This window comes from Sturnira hondurensis, unplaced genomic scaffold (genome assembly GCF_014824575.4).
Source record: "Sturnira hondurensis isolate 20B ecotype Veracruz unplaced genomic scaffold, ASM1482457v3 Scaffold0003038, whole genome shotgun sequence".
Lineage (NCBI taxonomy): Eukaryota > Metazoa > Chordata > Mammalia > Chiroptera > Phyllostomidae > Sturnira > Sturnira hondurensis.
In genome coordinates this window covers 2,218,568-2,239,212 of record NW_028075669.1, presented here as the reverse complement: position 1 = coordinate 2,239,212, position 20,645 = coordinate 2,218,568, and positions in this window count along the sequence as shown.

The following is a 20,645-nucleotide window of genomic DNA, read 5'->3' as shown; positions in this document are numbered from 1 at the left end:
AAAATGAAGGAGAGAATCCTAGAAGCAGCAAGGGATAAGGGGACAGTCACCTACAAAGGAGTACCCATCAGACTGTCAGCTGATTTCTCAAAAGAGACCTTACAGGCAAGAAGGGGCTGGAAAGAAGTATTCCAAGTCATGAAATCCAAAGACCTACAGCCAAGATTGCTTTATCCAGCAAAGCTTTCATTGAGAATGGAAGGACAGATAAAGTGCTTCTCAGACAAGGTCAAGTTCAAGGAGTTCATCATCACCAAGCCCTTATTATATGAAATGCTAAAGGGACTTATCTAAGAAAAAAGAAGATGAAAAATATGAACAGTGAAAGGACAGCAAACTCAGAGTTATTAACAACCACACCTAAAACAAAAGCAAACCAGGAGGACAGCTAGATCAGGAGTGGAACCATAGAAATGAAGAACACATGGAGGATTAGCAACAGGGGGGTGGGAGGAGAAGGGGGGAGAAGGCACAGAAAGTAGCATAGATGGTAGGTAGAAAATAGATAGGGTGTAGGGTGAGAATAGTGGGGCAAATATAGAATCTAAAAACTTGAGACACATGGTTATAAACTAAGGGGGGGGAGAATGGTGGGGGAGGGAGTGTGCGGGTGGAGGGGAATGAAGGGGGGAATAGAACAACTGTAATGGTATAATCTATAAAATATATTAAAAATAATATAAAACACCAATCCCAAAGAAAAAAAAAGATATTTTGTCTTTAAAGCAGTAGGGAGGGAGAGAAGGAATTTTCATATTCCTTTTAAATTCATACTATATGGGCTAGTCCCATTACAACCTTTTCTATACAAGTGATTTCTATGCTTTTGCCAATGGTGCATTCAGGGCAATCAAAGGATTGGACTAAAGGATTTGCCTAGTCCTCTAGATTCATTAAAGTATAAGTGGCAACAATATCCATCAAAATAGATATGCAATCAAGTATACAAATCACATTTTTAAGGATCTCTTCAGTTATCTGCTAAAATGAACATGGTTATGGCCAGAGATTCACATTTAAAATAAACTTTTTTATGTGTGTGAGGTCATAGTGGGTAGACTGAAATGAACTAGGGCTGGATTCTACCATCTGGGACTTATTATTTATTAGGGGGCAGGATTCAAACAAGTTACACAACCAGAAAGAAGAATGTGGTAAGTGCTCACTAGGGCTATAAGCAAAAACTACCATGGTGGCAAAGAGAGGTGGGGTTTAGTCTCACTGGAGGAATTAAGTCAATTTATTTATTTTTTCCAGTTTTTAAAATAATTCTTTTTCAAGTACAGTTTTCTGTCTATTACTCCCATCCCATCCCACCCCTGTGCTCCCCCTCCCTCCCATTTCCACTCTTCTCAGTTATTATCTATGTTTCCTTTATATATGTTCCTCTAAACCCCTCCTCTATTTCCGCTGAAATTCCCTCCCCTCTCCACTCTGGTCACTGTCAGCCTGTTCTCTATTTCAGTGTCTTTGGTTATATTTTGCTTGCTTGTTTGTTTTGTTGTTTAGCTTCCTGTTAAAGGTGAGATCATGTGGTATTTGTCCCTCAACACCTGGCTTATTTCACTCAGCATAATGCTTTCCAGTTCCATCCATGATGTTGCAAAAGGTAGGAGCTCCTTCTTTGTTTCTGCAGCATAAAATTACATTCTGTATATGTACCATAGTTTTTTGATCCATTCATTTACCGACGGGGACCTAGGTTGCTTCCACCTCTTGGCTATTGTAAATTGTGCTGCTATGAACATTGGGGTGCATAGATTCTTTGGGATTGGTGTTTTAGGGTTCTTAGGATACAATCCTAGCGGTGGAATTGCTGGGTCAAAAGGCAAGTCCAATTTCAGTTTTCTGAGAAAATTCCATACTGTTTTCCATAATGGTTGTACCAGTCTGCAATCCCAGCAACAGTGGACCAGAGTCCCCTTTTCCCCACACCCTCTCCAACATTTGTTGTTTATTGCTTTGTTTATGATAGTCATTCTCACCGGCGTAAAGTGGTATCTCATTGTGGTTTTAATTTGCATCTCTCTGATAGCAAGCAATATTGAGCATCTCTTCATGTGTCTCTGGATCCTCTGTATGTCCTCCTTGCAAAAGTGTCTGTTCAAGTCCTTTCCCCATTTTTTAATTGGGTTAGTTGTCTTCTTAGAGTGAAGTAATGTGAGTTCTTTGTATATTTTGGAGATTAAACCTTTGTCTGAGGTATTATTGGCAAATATGTTTTCCCATACAGTTGGTTGTCTTTTTATTTTAATACTGGTTTCTTTAGCTGCACAGAAGTTTTTTATTTTGATGAGATCCCATTTGTTTATTCTTTTCTTTATATTCCTTGCTCTAGGGGACATATCAGTAAAAATGTTGCTGCGTGAAATATCTGAGACTTTCCTGCCAATGTTCTCCTCTAGGACTTTAATGGTGTCACGGCTTATATTTAAGTCTTTTATCCATCTTGAATTTATTTTGGTGTATGGTGTAAGTTGGTGCTCAAGTTTCATTTTTGCATGTAGCTGTCCTGTTCTCCCAACACCATTTGTTGAAGAGGCTATCTTTACCCCATTTTATGTTACTGCCCCCTTTGTCAAATATTAATTACTATAGAGAGTTGAGTTTCTTTCTGGGTTCTCTATTCTGTTCCGTTGGTCTATGTGCCTGTTTTTCTGCCAGTACCAGGCTGTTTTGTTTACAGTGGCCTTGTAATACAGTTTGATATCAGGTATTGTGATCCTTCCTGCTTTGTTCTTCTTTCTTAACATTGCAGCTGGTATTTGGGGTCTTTTAATGAAAGAAGAGTAATTATAAGTGATACCACAGAAATAGAAGAGATTGTAAGAAATTACTATGCAGAACTGTATACCAAGAAATTTGAAAACCTAGGTGAAATGGACAAATTGTTAGAAAAATATAATCTTCCAAAACTCAATGAAGAAGAAGTAGAAAGCCTGAACAAACCAATAACAGCAGATGAAATTGAAGAAGTAATCAAAAAACTCCCATCAGACAAGGGCCCCGGACCAGATGGTTTCACAGGAGAATTCTACAAAGCATTTAAGGAAGAGCTCACCCCTATTCTTCACAGACTATTGCAAAAAATCTAAAATGATGGGAAACTTCCCAACTCTTTTTATGAAACCAGCATCATCCTAATTCCAAAGCCAGGAAGTGACACAACAGTGAAAGAAAGCTTCATGGCAATATCGCTGATAAACATAGATGCTAAAATCCTCAATAAAATATTGGCAAATCGCATCCAACAATATATCAAAAAGCTCATAGACCACAACCAAGTGGGCTTCATCCCAGGGATGCAAGGATGGTTCAATATCCGCAAAGCAATAAATGTAATACACCACATAAAGAATAGCAAAGACAAAAACCACGTGATTATATCAATAGATGTGGAAAAAGCTTTTGATAAGGTACAACACCCATTTATGATAAAGGTACTCATCAAAGTGGGAATAGAGGGAACATTCCTCAATATAATAAGGGCCATATACAAAAGACCTACAGCCAACATCATACTCAATGGGCAAAACCTAAAAGGTTTTCCACTAAGATCAGGAACAAGACAAGGTTGTCCACTTTCACCACTTCTATTTAATATAGTATTGGAAGTTTTAGCCTCAGCGATTAGGCAAGAAAAGGAAATAAAAGGCATTCAAATTGGAAAGGAGGAAACAAAACTGGCATTGTTTGCAGATGACATGATAGTGTACATGGAAAATGCTATAGACTCTACCCAAAAACTGCTGGAACTAATAAATAAATTTGACAAAACAGCGGGATACAAAGTCAATATCCAGAAATCAAAGGCATTTTTCTATACTAACAATGAATCAGCAGAAACAGAAATCAAGAAAAAAATCCCATTCGATATAGGAATTAAGTAAATTTAATCAAGACATAGCATTTGATCTGGGCCTTGAAAAATTATTATCATTTTTGGTAATCATAGTATGTGGGGAAGGGAATTATGACTAGAGGAACAACATGAACAAAGGAACAGAGGTGCACATGTGTAAGCATTTCCAAGTAGTCCAGAGTGTTTAGAATAGAGACTATTAGAATATCATGGAATATGAACGTTAGAGTTTTTGATAGAGAAAGATTATGGAAGACCTTTAATAAAGTGTGATAAAGTTTAGATTTTGAAAGGAGGTGATAAATACTCCTAATAAGTAAATAAGGGCCATTTAAGCAATATAGAAATCCTTATAGATATAAGTATTTATATCTATTCAATATAAAGATTAGATATAAGGTTTTGTATCTTTTCAATATAAGACATTATTAGATCTTTGTTGGTTTGTCTTTTAGTGTTAAGTGACAGAATAAAGTGTAAAAGTTATACAAAGAGATATTTTAATCTTCTGATGCTTGTGGCTACTAAGCACTTGGCAGTTTTAATGAAAGGTTGGTTGGCACACTAGATTTAGGGTACATTGTATTCAGAGATACACACTGTATGTTTGGATATTTTAAGCTCACAGCCTTAGAGATTTAAAGTTAATATAAATTTTTATAAAAGATTCAAGAAGGACTCAAATTAGGAATGTACAACCTCAGAGAAATACAGAAGAGAGAACTATAAATTATGCTGCAATGTTTGGCAGTCTTGGAGGAAGCTCCTTAGCAAATATGTGGGAAAGTCTTTAGCGAATCCATGTTTTTAAGGACTCTGAACAAGTTTTTTGTTTGGTCAGTACTGACTGAGGCTGAACTTGGTAGTCCTTGTATCTGATGCTAGTGTGAGCCTTATACAGCTGCCTATAGAATATGATTGGAAAGGCCTTGAAAGACCTTTCTGATAAAGGCTATCTTTTTCCACGTAAGTTCTGGTCAAGAGGCTGGCCAGCTAAAGAAGTGCTTTATCCAAGAGGTATTTCCCAGTAGGATTTACTCATGGTGTGTTTGTCACAATATTTTTATTATCTATAATAACAGCAACATCATTATGAGAAAAATTATTCTGCACATCATATAAAATGAACAAAAGTGGAGGTTTTCTTTCATTTGACATTGGGGAGTGCTGAGCCCACCTACTCCATGAAGCACTCTGTGAAATCAGAGTTCTGAAAAAAACAGATTACACACCGTTGTACCAGACACGTAAAAAGCTCCCTGGGAGTAGACATGATGTTGATAAAAAGGGAAAGTTTTGGAATTTTGGTCCAGTAGGATAGTGCCAATCATAGTGGGACAATCAGTGGGAACTCTGAGAAATCAGAGGCAATATGGAGCTATGAGGACCTGCAGGGGTGGGAAGGAGAGGAGGTGACTATTGATTAGGATATGGACAGGTGCTGAAAGGAATGGGGGTCACCATGTGGCCTGACATCATACTTTCTGCAATCCAAGAAGCTTCTGTTTTGTTTGTTTCCTCTTCACCCTATTTCCTGCTTGCCCACCAACTATTTTTTTCTTACTGAATTGATTACTTGCTTCTTTACCCCAGCACTGAAAATATCCTGAACTTCGACAGCAGGAAACCTAATACTGCTTCCTGAAAATTCACAGTTTAATGTCCTTCCCTCTTTACTTCAGATTGTATTGCTATTACTCCTACATCTTCAATTACACCTCCTCATATGGTTGGCTTGTTTCCCTCATTATGTTGAAATCTCTGTTCCTGGACCCTATTTAGAACATACCTTTGAGTGAATTAAAGTGGTTTATGTATCCCTTGGCTCTTGTTATCCTGCATGATTTACCTGCATTCTTTAAATTTTTAATTCATGCTGTCTCTTTGATTAACACTTAGAACTTACTTAGCATTGCATATGCAGAAGACAATTGGTAGAGGAACCAGTTAAGAAACATTTATCTGGCAACAGAGGGGACACTTGCTTTCCTTTCTCACTTCATTCTAAGCAAATGCTTCAGGCCCAGCCTTGATTTGGGATAACTGGTTCCATTGAGATTCTCTTCTACTTCTACTTGCTCAGTAAGAAGTTTCACATCTTTCCAGGGACTGCAGTATTGCCACTGAAATTTCCCAGGCTTTGGATAAAGAGGACTTGGCCCTGAATCAGAACCCTTCCTCTGCAGTAATGTATACTATTAAGCAAATGGCACGGAGCAATGTTCTCTCCCCAAGTCAAAATATACTCCCATTTAGGTAAAATTTGAGCCTGCTGCTGGCAGTTAAGAGCCATAAAGGCAAAGGGAAGTACAATGTAAAAGCAATATGAGTTTGAATAAAATTATAATAAGTGTCAGATGGTACCATTACTTGCATCCTCATAGGCAGGCATTGGGGAAGTTCTGTGATGTAATATCTAGAACAGAATTCCAATACTGAAAGGAAGAGTGGCATTCCAAACTAAAGTGTGAAACAAATGTGTTAACTCTTTGAGGTCCTCCAGGAGCCACAGATGTAGAATGAGCAGCAATAACTTTTATGTTGGTTGAATGAATGACTAAAGCTCTAGAATATTATATATTCTATACTATTAATATATATTAATTATTATATTTAATAAAATTGTATATAGTGTATGTGTGTGTTTTCTGTTTGAATCTTAAGGAAGACTGAATAATGTCACATTTATTTTCAATAATTAGAAACAGTTGTTATACACAAATGAATTCTGAGATAACAGAAAGTTACTCATTTGAAATGTAAAGCTAGTTTTAACTCGACCATTTTGAGGAGATGATTTTCCCAATTAGGAAATTAGTTTAATGTGATTCTACTTTATTAAACTGAATATACCATATATGTTTTCTCAATGACTCAGTTTATCATTCTAATCAGTAATTATAGTGCTCATCTATTGGGAAAGACTTCACGAAGAAAGTGACATTTTCATCTAGGATTTGAATGATGGCTAGAAATGTGCCACACATTAAAGGGAATAGACAAAATAGGTAGAAGAGATAACATGACCAACAACATAGAAGAATGAAAATGCATATCATATTTTGAGGAGAGTGAGCAGTTTAATGTATCTAGGATACACACACACACACACACATACACACACTAGTGGATAAAATATCAGAGGAATAAACTAGAATAAGAACTTGTGATTAAATTGTAGAAGATACTATCAGTTGTTATAAATGAATTTCAACCAATATACAATGGTGATTTATAAAAGGCTTTTAAGCAAAGTAGAGATGCATTCTCCTTATAATTCTGTTTTTACGTGTTGGTGTCTATGTCATAGGCTGCATTAAGCAGTAGTTGGGAAGATGCTCTACACCCCTATAATCTCCTTCAGCTCTTTCCCTGATAGACACTTCTGCAATCTAATGAAAAGAGTTATGCAAACAGCTTTAAGCCCCTTTCAAACCAGATTAATATCTCCATACCTCTCCAAAATAGAAATTTGTAAGTCACCTCTGTTCTATGTTTTTTTGTGTGTGTGTTTGTTTTAAATGTTCATTTATTTTTTAAATTTATTTTAATTGTTGTTCAAGTACAGTTTTCTGTCTTTTACTCTCGTCCCAGCCCACCCCCCAGTGCTCCCCACCTACCTCCCATTTCCACCCCCCTTAGTTTTTGTCCATGTGTTCTTTATACTTGTTCCTGCAAACCCTTCTTCCCCTTTTTATGTTTATATATCCATGTATCAAAATATCTAAAAAGTGTTTGCAACATGACAGGTATTTCATTCTTCTGTATTTATATATATTTTCCCATTTTAATTATTTAACAATTCCATCAAGTAGATATTATTGTTATCCCCCATTTGAAAGATGATGAAATTGAGGTTCAGAGAAGTTAAATATCTCATTGAGGGTCACATGATGAACAAGTGGCAGAGCTAGTACTCAGACAAGTCTGTCTGACTCCAAAGTCCACACTGCTGTAGCAGCTCAGACTAATAGTCTTTTGTCAGTCTTAAGTCTTTAAGGTGACACAGACTTAAATTAAAGCATTTGTAGTGTTGCTGGAGAAGAGGAATTAAATTTGAGATCATTTAGGAAGAAAGATTGTTCTTTCAAATATTTACAAATTTATTACAGCATCTAATTCATGGTTCTGGTACAACCATGTTCTAAACTTTTGGCAATGTCTATATCTGATAGAAATTAGAAAAAAACAGCTGAAACCATGAATTGAGAGTTTATTTTGAAAATACTAGTAAGAAATGGGATATTTCTTGTGTGGCTTAATTCAGTGTACATGTGTGTGTGTATGTGCATGTGCGTGTGCGTGAAGACAGTGTTTTAGTGTACCCAGCCACCAGTATTGTTTCTGTGTATGCCCAACAGTGTGAGGCATAAGTTATTTTATAACTCTATTGTTTAATAAATTAGTAATTAATTAGATTTACCACCCCATCACTATTTCTCTTAGTCTGTAAATTGGTGGTCCTCTTTTTCCTTACCAAACCTCACATTTTTTCTAGATGTTAGAATTTTCAGCATTCTTTTAAACATATATTCTTATTTGAATTGTACATAGTCATGTACATTTAAGCTCAGAAGACATTTAATGTCTTACCTAAGGCAATACAGATAATTAGTAGTTGATCCAGACTAGAAGTCATAGTTCCTGACTTATTTAGTTTTCTCTCTAGTTAACCATAGGAACTATATTATCCCCAGCATCCAGAACAGTGCATGGACATGGTAGGTGCTCACTCAATGTCCAGTGGATGAATGAGTAAATAGCAGCTAATGTTACTATTGAATTATGACAGAATTGATAATAAATTGCTGGTAACTAATGATTCTCAATGTCTTCTATAAATCAATCCTTTATTTTAATGATGCATTAAGGATAATTCAGGTTTTTTTTTTAATTTAAGTGGTGTTTTATAGACTTATATTCTTTGGACATTTCCTAGTTGATTTCCCATGTTCTGAATTAATGCTGCTAAGGGACTGTAGTTAACTTCATTGAGGATAATCTAGAGCCCTTTTGATTTTGTAGTACCTTCCAGGAGTCATTATGGTGGTAGAAAGTCATTCTTTTGATAACAAGTATTTACATTGTTATACAATGATGATATGTGGCAGAGAAAGAAAAATAGTAGATCAGAGAATGTGGGTTCAAATCCCTGCTCTTTAATTTATTAAATATTGTGATCTTGGGAAAATTATGAAACTATCTCAGTGTGCTGATGGGTTTAATTTACAACAGTAGAGTTGCTGTGGCCCTGGCCAGTATAGTTCAATGGACTGAGCACAGGCAGCCAAACAAAGTGTCGCCAGTTCCATTCCTAATCAGGGCACATGCCTGGGTTGCAGGCCAGGTCCCCAGGGGGGACCACACGAGTGGCAACCACACATTGATGTTTCCCTCCCTCTCTTTATTTCTCCCCTCCCCTCTCTCTAAAAATAAAATGTTAAAAAATAGAGTTGATATAAAAATCACATAAGATAATACATATGTGGATATTCTTTATGAACTGTAATGTACTATACAAATGCTATTCAGGAATTTTGTTATTATTTGATATTTTAGATAAGATTAAAGATTGTTTAAAAAGACCTACAATGCCATATTACCTCAATGAGAAAGATACTGCTTCAAAGATGATCAGCCAACATTACATTGTGTCCTAAGAAAGAAAAATTTGGAAATAAGTAATAACTCATTGTTCACAGGTTTATAAAAAAATATGTTCCCATCAGACAGGCATCCCTTTTTAAATTCTCTGTTCAGGGCATTGTTTGAAATGACAATGCAAGGAACTAACTGAATGTGGACTTGTGGGAAGATGACCCATTTTTCACTTTTTGAAGTATGAGTACTTTATTCAGAAAGCTCTAAAGGAGACTGGTTGTGTCATGTAATTTACATGTGTGAAAATCCACAACAGTCAGGTCAAAGGGCCAGTAGAATTTTATTTACTCTTTTGTGTTTATTAACTATGCCAGATAACTCAAATCCAACAAATTCATCCTCTTTCCCCAAAACCAGTTTTTCTTTTTTCTTTTCTTTTTTTAATATATTTTATTCATTATGCCATTACAGTTGTCCCATTCCCCCCTTCACTCCCCACCACCCTGCACACCCCTCCCCCACCATTTTCCCCTTTCATTCATGTCCATGTGCCACAAGTTCTAAAAATTCTGTATTTCCCATAGTATTCCTGCCCTCCCCCATCTATTTTCTACCTACCGTCTATGCTACTTATTCTCTGTACCTTCTCCCCCCTTCTCCTCCTCCCACTCCCCTGTTGCTAACCCTCCATTTGATCTTCATTTCTATGTTTCCACTCCCAATCTAGCTGTCCTCTTAGTTTGCTTTTGTTTTTAGGTGTGGTTGTTAATAACTGTGACTTTGCTGTCCTTTCATTGTTCATATTTTTATCTTCTTTTTCTTAGATAAGTCCCTTTAACATTTCATATAATAAGGGCTTGGAGATGATGAACTCCTTGAATTTGACCTTATCTGAGAAGCACTTTATCTGCCCTTCCATTCTAAATGAAAGCTTTGCTGGGTAGAGCAATTTAGGCTGTTGGAATTTGGATTTCATGACTTGGAATACTTCTTTCCAGTCCCTTCTTGCCTGTAAGGTCTCTTTTGAGAAATAAGCTGACAGTCTGATGGGAGGTCCTTTGTAGGTGACTATCCCCTTATCTCTTGCTGCTTCTAGGATTCTCTCCTTCATTTTATTTTTTTTAATATTTTTTTTATTTAACTCTTGTTCAAGTACAGTTTTCTCTCTTGTATTCCCAGCCCTGCCTCCCCCCCAAAGCTCCCCACCTCCCTCCGATTTCCACCCCCCACCTTAGTTATTGTCCATGTGTCCTTTGTAATTGTTCATGTGAGTCCTTCCCCTTTTCCCCTGTGATTCTCTCCCCTCTCCCCTCTGGACCCTGTCAGCACATTCTGTATTTCAGTGTCTTTGGTTACATTTTCTTGCTTGTTTGTTTTGTTGTTTAGATTCCTGTTAAAGGTGATATCATATATGTCTTTCACCGCCTGCCTTATTTCGCTCAGCATAATGCTTTCCAGTTCCATCCATGAAGTTGCAAAGGGTAGGAGCTCCTTCTTCCTTTCTGCAGCATAGAATTCCATTGTGTAAATGTACCATAGCTTTTTGATACAGTCATTTACCGATGGGCATCTAGGTTGCTTCCAACTCTTGGCTATCATAAATTGTGCTGCTATGAACATCGGGGTGCATAGGTTCTTTTGGATTGGTGTTTCAGGGTTCTTAGGATATACTCCTAATAGTGAAATTTCTGGGTCAAAAGGCACGTTCATTTTTAGTTTTCTTAGAAAGTTCCATACTGTTTTCCATAGTGGTTGTACCAGTCTGCAATCCCACCAACAGTGAACTAGGGTCCCCCTTTCCCCACAACCTCTCCAGCACTTGTTGTTAGTTTCTTTGTTTATCATAGCCATTCTCACTAGTGTAAAGTGGTATCTCATTGTGGTTTTAATTTGCATCTCTCTGATAGCAAGCGATATTGAGCATCTTTTCATGTGTCTCTGGATCCTCTGTATGTCCTCTTTGACGAAGTGTCTGTTCAAGTCCTTTGCCCATTTTTTAATTNGCGGATTTCTCAAAAGAGACCTTACAGGCAAGAAGGGGCTGGAAAGAAGTATTCCAAGTCATGAAATCCAAAGACCTACAGCCAAGATTGCTTTATCCGGCAAAACTTTTATTTAGGATGGAAGGACAGATAAAGTGCTTCTCAGACAAAGTCAAGTTCAAGGAGTTCATCATCAACAAGCCCTTATTATATGAAATGCTAAAGGGACTTATATAAGAAAGAGATGATGAAAAATATCAACAGTGAAAGGACAGCAAACACACAGTTATTAACAACCACACCTAAAACAAAAGCAAACCAAGAGGACAGCTAGATCAGGAGTGGAACCATAGAAATGAAGAACACATGGAGGATTAGAAATAGGGGAGGGGGAGGAGGAGAAGGGGGGAGAAGGTACAGAAAATAGCATAGACAGTAGGTAGAAAATAGATGGGGGGCAAGAATAGTGGGGAAAATATAGAATCTAAAGAACTTGAGACATTTGGTTATAAACTAAGGGGGGGGAGAATGGTGGGGGTGGGGGTGTGCAGGTGGAGGGGAATGAATAGGAGGAATAGAACAAGTGTAATGGTATAATCAATAAAATGTATTTTCAAAGAAAGAACATATGGACAACACCAAGGGAGAGGGTGGAAGCAAGGGAGGGAGATGGGTCAGAAGGGGGTGGGGGAGGAGTAGGGAGAAATACAAACAACTATAACTAAATAACAATAAAATATTTTAAATTAAAAAAATATATAAAATAACCAGTGGCAATTCCAGTCAAGATGAAGGTATAGGTAGATACATTTCCTCTCCTCCTCCAACAACAAGAAGAATTACAACTAACCTCATAACAGAAAACACACAGAACTGACAGAAAATCAAATTGTATGGAAGTCTAAAACCAAGGATTTAAAGGAGCCATTCATCTAGATGGGTAGGAAAGGTGGAGTTGTGGAGTCCTGTCAGAGAGGATGCAGTGTGGTGTGTTTCCAGGTTCACATGTGGTAGATATAGATCAGTAGGGATACCTTGGGAGCCAGTCACAGGCCAGAACACATAGCCCAGGGTTCTAGCACAAGGAAGATAAAGCCTCATAACTTCTAGCTATAAAAACCAGTGGGGGTTGGGGTGACAGAAGAAACCACCAGTTTCTCAGAATAGTCCATTTAAAAGGCTCACACAGACTTAAAACGTATGCAAACCCACCTACTTGGAGTCACCACCAGAACAACAGCTAGAAGAGTGCCAGTCACATATTTAAGTAGGTGAAGAGACTGGAAACAGGTGAGTGCCAGGCAATCCTCCAGAAGCCAGGCAGCAGCATTATCTACACTCTGACCACTCTTGCCACACAGAGCCACAAAGTGGTGAAGCAAGTTGTCCCATCCTGATGATTACCTAAGCCTCTGCCAACTACAACCTAACAGGTGTGCTAAGACAGGGAGTCAAAGCCATTCTACTGAATACACAGAAACAAACACAGGGAGGCTGCCAAATTTGAGAGGCAAAGAAATATGGCCCAAATGAAAGAACAGTACAAACCTCAGAAAAAGAACTGGACATAATGGAGATAGCTAACCTATCAGATGCAGAGTACAAAACACTGGTGATCAGGATGCTCAGAGAATTCACTGAGTATGGCAAAAACATAAAAGAAGAAATGAAAATTACACTAAGTGAAATAAAGGAAAACCCACAGGATTCAAATCAACAATTTGGAGCATAAGGAAGAAATAAACATTCAACCAGAACAGAAAGAAGAAAAAAGAATTCAAAATAAAAATGAGAAGAGTATAAGAAGACACTGAGACATGCTCAAATGTGCCAACATCCAAATCATAGGGATGGCAAAAGGAGAAGAGGAAGAGAAAGAAATTGAAAACTTATTTGAAAAAAATAATGAAAGAAAACTTCCCTAATTTACTGAAGGACATAGACATACAAATCCAGGAAGCACAGAGAGCCCCAAACAAGTTGGACCCAAAGAGGACCACACCAAAACGACATCAAAATTAATTGGACCACATCAACATTAAGACACCGAAAGTGAAAGATAAAGAGAGAATATTAAAAGCGTCAAGGAAAGGCAGTTAATTACCTAAAAAGGAGTCCCCATAAGGCCATCTGCTGATTTCTTGAAAGAAACTTTGCAGGCAGGAAGGAACTGGCAAGAAGTATTCAAAGTGACAAAAAAAATCAAGGAACTAAAACCAAGATTACTCCATCCAGCAGGGGTATAATTTATTTATTTATTTTTTAAATTGTTATTTAACTCTTGTTGAAGTACAGTTCTCTTTCTTGTATTCCCAGCCCTGCCCTCCCAGTGCTCCCCACGTCCCTCCCATCTCAGGCCCCCACCTTAGTTATTGTCCATGTGTCTTATATACTTGTTCATGTGAGTCCTTCCCCTTTTCCCCTGTAGTTCTCTCCCTTATCCCCTCTGGACCCTGTCAGCACCTTCTGCATTACAGTGTCTTTGGTTACATTTTGCTTGCTTCTTTGTTTTCTTGTTGAGAATCCTGTTAAAGGTGATATGATATGGTATTTGCCTTTCAACGCCTGGCTTATTTCGCTCAGCATAATACTTTCCAGTTCCATCCATGATGTTGCAAAGGGTACGAGCTCCTTCTTCCTTTCTGCAGCATAGAATTCCATTGTGTAAATGTACCATAGTCTTTTGATCCAGTCATTGACCGATGGATTTAGGTTGGTTCCAAAGCTTGGCTAACGTGAATTGTGCTTCTATGAACATCGGGGTGCATAGGTTCTTTTGGATTGGTGTTTCAGGGTTCTTAGCATATACTCCTAACAGTGGAATTTCTGGGTCAAAAGGCACGTTCATTTTTAGTTTTCTTAGAAAGTTCCATACTGTTTTCCATAGTGGTTGTACCAGTCTGCAATCCCACCAACAGTGAACTAGGGTCCCCCTTTCCCCACAACCTCTCCAGCACTTGTTGTTAGTTTCTTTGTTTATCATAGCCATTCTCACTAGTGTAAAGTGGTATCTCATTGTGGTTTTAATTTGCATCTCTCTGATAGCAAGCGATATTGAGCATCTTTTCATGTGTCTCTGGATCCTCTGTATGTCCTCTTTGACGAAGTGTCTGTTCAAGTCCTTTGCCCATTTTTTAATTGGGTTGCTCATCTTCTTTGAGTGGAGTCATGTGAGTTCTTTGTATATTTTGGAGATTAAACCTTTGTCTGAGGTGTCATTGGCAAATATGTGTTCCCAAAATGTTTCTCTTTTTATCTTGATACTGTTTTCCTTGGCCATGCAGAAGCTTTTAAGTTTGATGAGATCCCATTTGTTTATTATTTCCTTTATGTCCCTTGATCTGGGGGACGTATCAGTAAAAATCTTGCTGTGTAGAATATCTGAGAATTTCCTGCCAATGCTCTCCTCTAGGGCTTTAATGGTTTCCAGGCTTATATTTAAGTCTTTTATCCACCTTGAATAAATTCTGGTGTATGGTGTAAGTTGGTGCTCAAGTTTCATTTTTTTGCATGTGGCTGTCCAGTTCTCCCAACACCATTTGTCGAAGAAGCTATCATTACTCCATTTCATGTTACCGCCCCCTTTGTTGAATATTAATTGACTGTAGAGAATTGGGTTTATTTCTGGGCTCTCAGTTCCATTCCATTGGTCCATGTGCCTGTTTTTATGCCAGTACCAGGCTGTTTTGATTACAGTGGCCTTGTAATACAGTTTGATATCAGGTATTGTGATCCCTCCTACTTTGTTCTTCTTTCCCAAAATTGCAGCTGCTATTCGGGGTCTTTTGTGGTTCCATATAAATTTTTGAAGTGTTTGTTCTATGTCTGTGAAATATGCCATTGGAACTTTAATAGGCATTGCATTAAATCTGTAAATTGCTTTGTGTAGTATGGACATTTTGATGATGTTAATTCTTCCAATCCACGAACACGGTATATGTTTCCATTTGTTTGTGTCTTCCTTGATTTCTTTCTTCAGTGTTGTGTAGTTTTCTGTATACAGGTCTTTTACCTCCTTGGTTAGGTTTATTCCAAGATATTTTATTTTTCTTTTTGGTATATCGAATGGGATTTTTTCTTGATTTATGCCTCTGCTGTTTCATTGTTAGTATACAAAAATGCCTTTCATTTCTGGATATTGACTTTGTATCCTGCTGTTTTGCCAAATTCATTTATTAGTTCCAGCAGTTTTTGGGTAGAGTCTATAGGATTTTCTATGTACACTATCATGTCATCTGAAAACAATGACAGTTTTGTTTCCTCCTTTCCGATTTGGATGCCTTTTATTTCCTTTTCTTGTCTGATCTCTGTGGCTAGAACTTCCAATACTATATTGAACAGAAGTGGTGAAAGTGGACAACCTTGTCTTGTTCCTGATCTTAGTGGAAAAGCTTTTAGTTTTTGCCCATTGAGTATGATGTTGGCTGTAGCTCTTTCATATATGGCCTTTATTATATTGAGGAATACTCCCTCTATTCCCACTTTGCTGAGTAACTTTACCATAAATGGGTGTTGTACCTTATCCAAAGCTTTTTCCGCGTCTATTGATATGATCATGTGGTTTTTGTCTTTGCTTTTCTTTATGTGGTGTATTACATTTACTGATTTACGGATATTGAACCATCCTTGCATCCTTGGGATGAAACCCACTTGGTCGTGGTGTATTATCTTTTTGATGTATTGTTGGATGCGATTTGCCAATATTTTATTGAGGATTTTAGCATCTATGTTCATCAGCGATATTGGCCTGAGGTTTTCTTTATTCGTTGTGTCTTTATCTGGTTTTGGGATTAGGATGATGCTGGCTTAATAAAAAGAGTTGGGGAGTTTTCCCTCTTTTTGGATTTTTTGGAATAGTCTGTGAAGAATAGGGGTTAGCTCTTCCTTAAATGCTTTGTAGAATTCTCCTGTGAAACCATCTGGTCCGGGGCTTTTGCGTGATGGCAGTTTTTTGATTACTTCTTCAATTTCATCTGCTCTTATTGGCCTGTTCAGGTTTTCTGCTTCTTTTTCATTGGGATTTGGAAGATTATATTTTTCTAGAAATTTGTCCATTTCATCTAGGTTTTCAAATTTCTGTGCATACAGTTCTGCATAGTAATTACTTACAATCCTTTCTATTTCTGTGGTATCAGTTGTAATCTCTCCTCTTTCATTTCTGATTGTGTTTATTTGGGTACTCTTCCCTTTTTTCTTGATGACCCTGCTTAAAGGTTTATCTATTTTGTTTATCTTTTCAAAAAAGCAACTCCTAGATTCATTGATCCTTAGAATTGTGCTTTTAGTTTCTATGTCATTTAATTCTGCTCTGATCTTGGTTATTGCTTTCCTTCTACTTGCCCTGGACTGTCTTTGTTGTTGTTCCTTGAATTCTTTGAGGCGTAGGGTTAGGTTGTTTTTTTGAAATGTTTCTATCTTCTTCAGGTGAGCCTGTATCGCTATGAACTTCCCTCTCAGGACTGCCTTCACTGTGTTGCATAAGTTTTCGATTGTTGTGAGTTCATTTTCATTTGTTTCCAGAAACTTTTTTATTTCTTCCCTGATTTCTATCTTGACCCATTCGTTGTTTAATAGCATACAATTCAGTCTCCATGATTTTGGGTGTTTTTGTTTTTTTCCTGTGGGGTTATTTTCCAATTTCAGTCCCTTGTGATTAGAGAAAATGGTTGGTATGATTTCAATTTTCCTAAATTTGTTGAGTCTCGTTTTGTGTCCTGTCATGTGATCTATCTTGGAAAATGTTCCGTGTGCATTTGAAAAGAATGTGTATTTAGCTTCTTTAGGGTGAAGGGCTCTATATATATCAGTTAAGTCCATTTCGTTTAGGGTGTCATTTAATGCTGCAATATCTTTGTTGATATTTGTTTGGAAGATTTTTCCATTTTTGATAGTGGAGTGTGAAAATCCCCTACTATAATTGTGTTGCTGTCAATATCTTTTTTGAGGTCCTCTAGGATTTTCTTTATATATTTGGGTGCTCCTGAGTGGGTGCATATACATTTACAATGTTAATGTCTTCTTGGCGGATTCTTCCCTTCAGCAATATGAAATGACCTTCTGGGTATCTCTTTATGGCCCTATTTTTGAAGTCTATTTTGTCCGATATGAGAATTGTTACCGCGGCTTTTTTTTCTTGTTCATTAGCTTGGAAAATTTGTTTCCATCCTTTCACTTTTAGTCTGTGGTTCTCTTTTCACCTGAGGTGGGTCTCTTGTAGGCAGCATATGTGTGGGTCATGCTTTCTTATCCATTCAGCTATTCTGTGTCTTTTAATTGGAGCATTTAATCCATTTACATTTAAGGTTATTATTGAAAGGTACTTATTCTTTGCCATTTATGTACCTGTGTTGTCTCCGTCTGTCTTTTTTCCTTCCTTTCCTTAAAGCAGCCCTTTTAGTAAATCTCGTAGAGCTGGTTTGGTGGAAGCGTATTCTGTTAGACTTTGTCTTGGAAGCTCTTTATTTGGCCTTCTATCTTGATTGAGAGCCTTACTGGATAATGTAGCCTTGGTTGTAGGCCTCTGTTTCTCATTACTTGGGATATTTCTTGCCATTCTCTTCTTGCTTGGAATGTTTCCATTGAGAAGTCAGTAGCCAACCTTATTGGGACCCCCTTGTATGTTACTTCCTTTTTCTCCCTTGCTGCCTTTAGGATTTTCTCTTTGCCTTGGAGGTTTGCCATTTTAATGATGATGAGTCTTGCAGTAGGCCTCTTTGGGTTCCACCTGATTGGGACTCTCTGCGATTCCTGGATCCATGTGACTTTACCTCTCTTCAACTTAGGAAAATTTTCCGTTATTACTCTTTCAATCAGGTTTTTTATTCCTTGTTCTTCTTCCTCTCCTTCTGGTATTCCTATTATTCAGATATTATTACGTTTCATGTTGTCTTGCATTTCTCTTAAATTCTCCTCAATTTTTCTGATTCTCTTTTCCATTATTTGGTCTTTCTGGGAGACTCTTTCTATCCTGTCTTCTATATCACTTATGCGATCTTCCGCCATATCGATTCTATTCTTCATACCTTCTACTGTGTTTTTCAATACAGAAATTATATTCTTCATTTCCTCTTTGCCTTTACTGATGGTTTCTCTTTCCTTTTTCATGTTGGTATAGTTTGCAGAGAGTTCATTGTAGCTACCCTGTAGTTTCCGGTCGCTCGTTGTAAGCTCTTTGAATTCCCTGATAACCAGTGCCTTGAATTCAATATCTGATAGTTGACTTGCCTCTATTTTGTCTAACGTTCTTTCTGAGGCTTCCTCCTTTTCTTTCATTTGTGGATTGTTTCTTTGTCTTCCCATTGTTTGTGATACTCTTCTTGTTGTCCTACACTTCTTAAATTGACCTGTTCTGGTTCCCTGGGTTTATGGTGTGAACTTCTGTGGTAGGATACCTGTGAAATTCAGTGGTGCAGTCTCCTGCAGGTATCTTGGTGTTCTCCGCTTCCATCTACTCCTTTCTTTATTGTGCGTGTGTGATCAGTTGGAGGGGAAGGCAAAATGGTTTATGATAGCAGAAGATTATTTCATGTTATTTAGAGACACAGTGAGCAGAGAAGAAATAGATAATCTTTAGTCTATGTATAGAGTTAACCGTGCTCTTCCACCTTTGTTGTCGCTTTTAGGAAAGGATGGACATATGTTAAATGTCTTGTTGAGAAGGGGGGGGCTTGTGAGTTGTATCTAGAAAGCAGTGTGGTTGCGGGTGGTCAGATTTGAGGTAAGGTTACAGTACAGGTTAGTAACTGGGTGTAGCATGTGAGTAAATAGAGTAATAGGATTCAGGCACCTGTAAGGTGGTCTTATGTCTAAGAGATGTGTTATGAAGTATTACTGTTGTATAGAACAGCTCTTATTTACAATTAGAGCAACTCTCATGTTATAGATTCTATGTGGTCTGTCTAAATGGGGGTTATAGAGCTTGGTTAGTATAGCAAAGGAAAGAAGTGAAGTATAGAAAATTAGCAATACACTGTGGAGGAAAGAGCAGTGGGAACCTGTCAGGTAGTACAATATACCCAGTCAGGACTAAACCTGTACAGAAAGAGGAGGGACACAAGGATATTCTTAAAAAAATAAGGAGGAAGAGTGATGCAAAAAAATAATAATACACCTAAAAGAAAACTAAGCAACACACAAACAAGCAATCCAACACACACACACACACACACATACACACACACACAAAAGTCAGGAGAAAAGAGGAATAAGCGGAAAATTTGGGAAGAACAGAAGGACTAAAACTGGACAAAAAGAAAAAGAAATGAAGGACAGAGTATTGAAAGATAGAGCAACAATACAGTTTACAAGATATAAGATTAATTACAAAAGAAGTTGAGAGAGAAAAAAAGGGCGAAGGGAAAAACACCCCCCCCACACACACACACACACGAGAAGGAAAAAAAAAGAAGCACCCTTCCTTTGTTGGTTTCAAACTGTCCAAACCAGTTTTTCTGGTTGCGGTGTCTCTGAGGGCAGGTATGCAGGCGAGCTAGAGCAGGCTGCCAATTGGGCTGTGGTCGTGCACACCCCGGGGAGGCTGCCTGTGTACCACGGTATCCGGCACCTTCCTCCTCAGTCCCATGGCGGGACCCAGGTGTTCCCACCCCTCCCCTGGATGGCTGCTGGGTGGTTGGGCCATGAGGCAAGCTGCAGTCTTAGAGCCCCTCAGTTCACTTTCCAATAGAGACTTCTCCATAAAGCTTGCCTCTCAGCCCAGCCCAATCCCAAAAGACCGGCAAGGACAGTGTCCTTCTTAAGTGCCCCTGGCTGGTGGGCTGGAGGGCTGGTGGGCTGGTGACCACAAAGTCTAAAGTTGCCACAGGTCTCTGCCCGGTATTAACCTGCCTGCCTAGATGGGGAGGGGGGGAGTCAGTTCTCTCCTACAGAGTCTGTTGCCGGAGTCTGTTGCCTGCCCATTGGGTGCTGGGCCTCTGGAGTTCCCTCCACCACAGGCACCCCGGCCCTAGATTCAGACGGGGCTTCTGTTTCCTACTGATGGTTCTGGCCCAGATTGGCCTCTGCTTCTGGACCATACTCATGCTCTGCCAGAGGTCACCCGCCTTGGGTGCGCCCAGGCTCAGCCTGCAGCCTAAGAAGCCTCAGGCACGCAGCCACTTTTGTCCTCACTCGCTTTGTGGAGTCCTCGCCGACCCGCAGGTGTCTGGTTCCTCTGTCACACTCTGTGGTCTCCTATTTTCATA